At 35.9% G+C, this 7,914-nt stretch overlaps 1 pseudogene; it reads left to right on the top strand.

Moving 5' to 3' along the window:
• Positions 1 to 2,671: 2,671 nt before the first annotated feature.
• On the top strand, positions 2,672 to 3,568 carry LOC101567581 (annotated as a pseudogene).
• Positions 3,569 to 7,914: the final 4,346 nt, after the last annotated feature.

Genomic DNA, 7,914 nt, shown 5'->3' with positions numbered 1-7,914 from the left:
TAATGGAGGCAATGTTTTTAGCCGTGTTTTTTAAAATTACAGTTTTTTCCATACTTTATAACTTTTGCTACTGTTCTAAATTATTTCTTTTGTCTCTTTTCTCCTCCTTCTCCTTCTCCTTCTCCTCTTTATCCCTCTCCCTGTCCTTGTCCCTGTCCCTGTTCCTCTCGCTATTCCTCTTCCTGTCCCTGTTCCTGTCCCTGTACATGTTTTTAAAAAAACAGCTAAAAATGTTTCCTCCTTTCTTGGTTCTTTCAGGCAGGGTCTGTATATGCAGTCTGGGGTGGCCTTGAACTCTGTTTGTAGCCTTGGTTGCCCTTGAACATCCTGCCTCAGCTTCCTAAATGCTGGAATCACAGCGTATGCCACCATGCCCTTCTTATTTTCCTTTTGAACAACAGAACTACAGAAATCTTTTTGGGCTTGAGTCTTTTCACATGTGTTTACCATAGTCTGTCCTCAAGTTCAGAATACGTTTTGAAAATGTGAAGTCACTCTTCTCCCAACGTTATTATTCTTTCCCCAACTGCTTCCTTTTAGTCACTAAATAATGAACCCTAGAAAACTCAACACGTAGTCATTTTATGTTGTTCTAGTTAGTGGTTATTATTTCTATAGAGATGTCTCCAGCTGTACCAGAATCAAAAGGGCATTTTTCATTTTGATTCACTTAGTGTTTTTAGCATCACATTTTTCTATTTTTATGTCACTGGTCCTTTGTACTTAATTGCCTCTCGATTTTGATCCATAGTTAGATTGTCCTTTTTCCCCAGTACTAGAGAAAAAAAGCTGCATTTTCTTCTAACATTAATAGAATAATTCCATTTAAAAATATATTTATATCTCTGCTCTTGCCTGTTCCATTGCTCTGTTTATGTCTGAGTTTAAGAGTTAACCATAGAGACCCAGCTGCTCCGTATCTACTAACTCCTTTCACAGTTATCAGATATGTCATGTATTCTTCCATTTAACTTTTGATAACTTGTGTGCTTGCAGGGGAAGGTTTGTTGTGATGTTTATTTGGCTCATTGAATTTTTAAGTAAATTGAGGAAAAAATGATAACTCTGATGTCTAGATACCTTACTCAAGAATATAAAATCCATTCTTTTCCTAGGATGTACAGTATTATGCCCAATCATTAAAATTATAAACTTGATTTGTGATATGATTTTCTGTTCCTTCATCTATCCTGAATATATTTGTGCATGCACATATGTATTTGATGTCTTGTATTCTTTTACATATTTAACTTTTGAAGTTGGGGATTAAATCCGTGATTTCTTACAAATCAATTATGTGATCTATCATTGAGCTACTTCCCATCTCCAATAGCTACTACTTTATTATGTTGATTTTCTGGCTTGCTACTCTTCTAAATTATTCTCTCATTTACATTAGTTTAATATTAATTCTTGGTGGAATGTTAATTGCTAATACATCACTAGTGGATGTAATTACATTTTTTTAGAAAATTACACTTATTTCTTTAAAATAATTATATTGACTCATACATATAGAAAAATGATAATTGCCAATTACAGTAGTGGTTTTCTGGGTTGTGTTCCTGATGAATTTCTGTATAAATAAAGTGCTTAAATATGTGTTTTACTTTGCTTTGTTTGTATATGTACTATACATATGTTTTATCCTTAAAACATTTTAAAGGTTTTGCAGAAAAATAATCATCACAGAAAATTTTCATATGGATGCTCTTAAAATCTTATAGTGAATTTAACAATAAAATTTGTAACTTTGAATTATCTCTGTATTCTTATATCTCATGTGATCATACCATATTATTTTTAATCTCATATTTCCATTATACATTCTCTGAGCCATGAGTTGAGTGAGAATATTTTATATTTCTACCAATAAACAGTAAATATAGCCCTTCCTTTAGCATTGATTGGAAAATGTGCACATTGTGCAAGAAAGTGAGGAATGCATGAATGAAATTGCCTAAATATATGGTTATCTTTGAGGAGTAGTGTTATAAATGTGATATAGGAGACAAACATTGATTTTTCTCTATATGTTTTAATACTAATTTGCTACTTGTGCTGCACACATGTTATTTCTAAAATGTGAAACCATAAATTATTAGAAAAATAATAAAGCTTTCTATACATTGCAAAGGACTAGGTAATAACTACAATCACTGGTACATGTTCCTACAACTCCACTGATTTCCTTGAGTCATGGTTTATTTACATTTTTTATTATATTTATATGTGTTTCATTTACATTACACACTGCAGCCTTGGGAGACTATCTCCGGCAAATTGTTCTGAGGATCAACAGCCTGTCTTCCCTATAATGAATGTTCAAGAAAAAATTTAGATATGGCATAGAAAGCCTTACTTTGTGGAGTGTACATAGAACGTGACGGCGAATTCTTTGGGGATAGACTGAATAATGAGTTATCTACCGTGACTATGTGAGAATAAACATACACATGCCAGTTTGGAAAGTCTGAGAAGTTATTTTGTGCTGACTGGTACAAACATCCTCCCAGGCTAGAGCATATTTATGCTCAGAAAGATAATTAATGGGCAGGAAAGAATTCCCATCATAACTAGCAGTGTTGGAGAAAAAGTCTACACTGAGTTATCACTCCATGTCTTTCTGAATAACTGTGCTGGAAACCCGTTTCCTGTGATTCCCATGAGAATGAATCCTGGCGATTTCATCCTGAGGCTACTTTTCCTGGCTTAGACTGGGATCGGAGTGGTGGGCAATGTGTTTCTTTTCTCACTCTATGCCCTCACACTCTGTACCAGCCATGCACGGAGGCCCATGCACCTGATTCTCACCCATATGGCTGTGTCCAACTTCTTGGTGCTTCTCTTCAAGGGGATTCCTTACACAATGTTAATTTGGGGAATAACTCCCATTCTGGGAAACATGGGATGCAAACTTGTCTATTATATGCACAGAGTGGCCCGGGGACTTTCTCTCTGCACTACCTGCCTCCTGAGCAACTTTCAGGCCATCAGCATCAGCTCCAGACCGGGAATGTGGATGGAGCCCAAAGACCGAGCTTGGAGGAACACCAGTCTCTCCTGCGTTCTGTGTTGGATCATCAACTTGCTGATAAATACCTTTATTCCTATATATATTAAGGGTCTTCAGCACATTGGTAATTTAACCAAAATAAAAAGCTATGGGCTATGTGCTTCTAAAATTCCTAGAATAACTGATGCAAAATTACCAATGATATTGATATTGCCAGATGTTGTATTCCTAGTATTCATGGCCCGCTCAAGTGTCTACATGGTTCTTCTCCTATATAGACATCACCAGAAAGTGAAACATATTCGAACCAAAAGGAGCTCCCAAAAGTTCGCCCCTGAGGCAAAAGCCACTCAAACTATCCTGCTTCTAGCCAGCACCTTCATTTTCTTTTATTCCAGCAATTCTATCCTCATAATTTATAATGTTGTTGTAGTTGCTAAATTTCGCCTCTGGCTGCAGCACACTATTAGCTTTCTAGCAGCCTGTTATCCCACACTTGGTCCCCTGGTACTGATGCTTCAAGATCCTCAAACACCAATTTGGTGCTCTTAAATGTTGGAAGTTAAATATTCAATTATTGGTTGCTTCATTTGTTTCCATTGCCATATGTTTGCTAATGTGCTTCATAATCAGTTTGACTTCTCCTCACTACCTGGCCCTCACCCTGTTCTATTCCAGTTGCTCCTTTCATTTGCACAGAGTTCAGCTGCATGCTTCCTATCATCTTTCCTTTACCTTGCTCTTTAAATTGTTTGTACTCCAAGATTTGCTGTGCAAAACAAACCATGCCATATTTCACCCTCTTGGTCTGATCAACTTAACACAGCATTATGGATTCAAGATCCACCTGTTTCTCACAAATGGCTCAAATTGATCCTCCTCTATTGCAGGGTTCTTGCTATCATGCATCATGTCATATTTTCCTTATCCGTTTTTCTCTTTAGGGGCACACAAGCTGCTTTCAAATGTAACAATTGTGAATTGTTCTGCTGCAAACATGGATATGCATGTCTAACTGAAATATGATATACTTAACTCTTTATGGAAGAAGTTCAGAAGAGGTATAAGTCAAAATGAAAGCTCTCTTTCTATGCTGTTGTAGTCCCGCCCCCAGGGCACCCTGAGAAGGCAAATGAGAAGGGGGCGGGGGTGGCACATACCTGTAATCCCAGGGCTTTGGAGGCTGAAAAGAGAAGAATCACTAGAGTTCAATCTACATAGTGAAACCCTATAGACCCTGTACTAAATGTATATTACAAAAGAAAAGAAAATGTCTCTTTTTAGGTTACTGTAAAATATCATTACTGATTTTCATCATGATTATGTAAGTTTACCTTGCCAATGAAAATACAGAAATGTTTATTTTGTTCCACAGCCTTGCCAGCATTTGTTGCATTTTTAGTTCTTGATTATAAGCATTGTTTGTGAAGTTAGATGTAAACACAGTGGTGTTTTGACTTGCCTTCTCTGGACAGGGATATAGCTCAGAGGCACAAGAACCTGCTTTGAAGTGCAACGTCCTGAGTTTGACCTCCAGTAAACTTCCCCACAAAAATCTACAGTTCAGTAATAGATGTGTATTTCTCAAATGGCTAAAAGTAATAAACTTTCTATGTGTTTACTGGTTAATTGTAATTTTTTCTCAGAAGTGTCTAATTTAATTTGCATTTTTGATTGATTCTTTTATTTGGAGGAATATTTTAATATTTGAAGTTAAAAATATAGTGCAGTATTGGTCCTTTATGAGAGGAATAGCAAGCAATAATTTTTATTCCCATTTTAGCATTTGTCTCTTTAATGTTACCTGGATCTTTAAAGTGGAAATATTTTTAGTTTGATATGATCCCAAATTTGTACTTTTGTTTTATATCTATCTTTTTTTTTTTTTCGGAACCAAGGATTGAACTCAGGCCCTTGCACTTGCCAGGGAAGTGCTTATTCCATTGAGCCATCTCCCCAGCTTGTGAAATTTGGAAGCTGACTGAAAAATTTTTGCTAGGATACCCTGATACCCTGAAAACAGATATTGACTAGACTACATTAAGAATGAAAGATATCCCTGTTCTTGACAGGGAGAAAAAATAAGGACAAAAACTGCACAGATTTAATTAAATCTCTATCATAATACCATCAGCATCCTTGACAGAACTAGAAAAAAAGCACTCTTAAAATGTAAAAGGAATCAAAAGATATCAATAACAGGCTACGGAATTCTGAACAACAAAAGCAAACCAGATGATTTTACAATAAAAATGGCTAGCTATGAAATCAGAAACTTTTAACTGGTTTAAAGATAAAACAAAGAATTGATTGACTCAAAAAATTTTATGAGGAGTGGGATGGCCCAGGCCCTTCTTGATCCTTTTTCCAGCAAATACCCAGGTCCAGGATGCGAGTGGGTAGGCCTAGGCCCCTCCAGATCATATTCCAGCCAGCGCCCAGCCCCGGTATGTGTGGGGGATCACTTGCCTGCTCACCAGATTCTCATTCCAGTCAGCACCCAGGCCAGGCATTGTGGAACTTCCACCATCAGACAGGCCCAGTGTGGAACCATGAAGTAGAACTCCCTGCAGAGAAGCTAGAGGCAAGACCACTCAGCTAATCCAGAAGCAGAACATCTTGCCAGAGTGGCACAGTGGGTTCATTTCCAAGGGCTGCAACAAGAAAAACTGGAGCACAGCAGCAAGAGCCAAGCCACACCCACCTGGACGAGTTTGAATGTTGTGGATCGAGAAGTGTTGCTAAGGTAATGACTCTATCAAGGCTCTAGATGAAAGGTCAAAAGATAGTGCTATGCAAAATGACAAAGAGAAGAGGGAAACTGCAGACTCAGGCCCCAAGCCTAACCAGAACAAAAGCAGGAGACAATAGTATAGAAGAAATTTGAAATCACACACCTGAAATCTCTGAAATAATAGCATATGAAGTAAAGAAACAACTGCAGAAAGGTATAGAGGAAATCAGATCAGAAATAATTTCTGAAGAGAAAAAAAGAAATGATAACTATAATGAACAAAGTGCTAAGTGATTCTAAAGAAGACACTGATTAAAAAAAAATAGAGGAAAACAGAAAAATGATGGAAACTTTGAATGAGCAATATAGGAAAGAAATAAAATGCATGAATCAGATTCAAAGAGATATACACGAAATTAACTTGCAAGATCAGATGAAATTGGGCGCATTCAAGGTGGTATGGCTGTAGACGATGCACAGGAAATTAAAACCTCAATCCCAAGCAGGCAAAACCATTCGAATGAAAGTGAAGATAGAGTTTCAGACCTTGAAGACACTACTGAAGCTAGTGAAAATGTAAGAAAAGATCTTGTAAAAACAACTAGGATCCAAGGAAAAGAATGACAACATCTGCAAGATGATATAAAGTTGAATAACATAAGACTAATAGGCATCAAATAACATAAGACTAATAGACAACCAAAGCACACAGGACTCCAAATATCATCAACCCAATTAAAACCCCACCTAGACGTAATTAGAGAAATGAAAAAGATTACAGTTAAAGGAAAACCCATCAGAATAATGTCAGATTTATCTTCACAAATCACCAAGTCAAGAAGAGCATGGAACAATGTACTAGAATTCTTGCAAGAAAATAAATTCTAACCCAGACTGATATACCCTGCAAAACTCTCTTTCCAGTTTGATGGAGAAGTGAAATACTTCCATGACAAAGAACTACTAAAGCAATTCATGATGACAAAGCTAACCCTACACAGACTACTAAAATATATTCTACAGAGGGCTCTAAATGACCACAACTCCATGAATGAGAATGGAAAGAACCCACCAAACAGGGGAAACAATTAAATACAAGACAGAGGTATAAAACAACAGGAAAATAACATGTCAAACATAAATTAGTACATCTCAAGTATAAATGTTTCTTCTCATTGAATTAAGAGAAAGTAGCTGTATATCTATCCTAACTATTTTGTACATACACATACAAATTGGTCCTTCATTTGTATCCCATTTTTTGTTTAGTTTTGTCAGAGATGGGTATTCCATTGCCATTTAAATATTGTAGGTGTATGAATTCAGCAAAATAACCCAATATAGTCCAGTAGTCTATGATAGTAGTAGGTTATCCATAGGACTGCCAATGTCAGAAGTTGTTGGCTTGAGCCTTTTACAGCTCAGAACATTAATATGGCTTTACTTTTTTATTATCTTATGTTTCACTCTTTATTTTTAGGGGTTCTTATACAAGAGATATCATACAATATTTAAGCTCATGTGTCTGATTTATTTCACTTAATGTCATGGTTTGAAATTAAGTCCATTTTTCTACAAATGACTCAAGTTTTTCTTTTTATGGTACAGTTGTATTCCACTGTGTATAAATAGTATTAAATGCACTTTTCTTTACCCAGTTATCTGTGGGTAGACATGTAGAGAGGTTCCAAGATTTGTCTATTATGAATTGTGGTCCTATAAACATGGATATACATATATCATTGCAATGTGATGTTTTTAACTCTTGCAAGAAGATGCCTAGAAGGGGAAAAGCTGGTCAAATGAAATTTCTTTTATTCATTTTTTGAGTAATCATACTGATTTCAATAATATTGCACTACTTTCCATTGCCACTGAAAGTATGGAATTGATTCTTTTTCCTTATAACTTTGCCAGAAATTGACATTTGATTTCTTTTTTTAAATAATTTTATTGAGAAACAAATATCAATGAGACTGGTTTCACAACAGATTACTGGCACATTTTCAATAATTAATACATTGCATATTGTCTTAGTAGTTATTCATTGTGCAAGATGCAGACATGATATCCTGTCTCAAACACTATTATAATAAACCTCCTCTCTATTCATTTAATTGAGAGAAAGGAGTTGTATATATATTCTAACTATTTTGAATATACA

Source organism: Octodon degus, unplaced genomic scaffold, assembly GCF_000260255.1.
Source record: "Octodon degus isolate 3935 unplaced genomic scaffold, OctDeg1.0 scaffold00206, whole genome shotgun sequence".
NCBI classification, from domain to species: domain Eukaryota; kingdom Metazoa; phylum Chordata; class Mammalia; order Rodentia; family Octodontidae; genus Octodon; species Octodon degus.
This window is presented reverse-complemented; position numbering and strand designations above follow the sequence as displayed.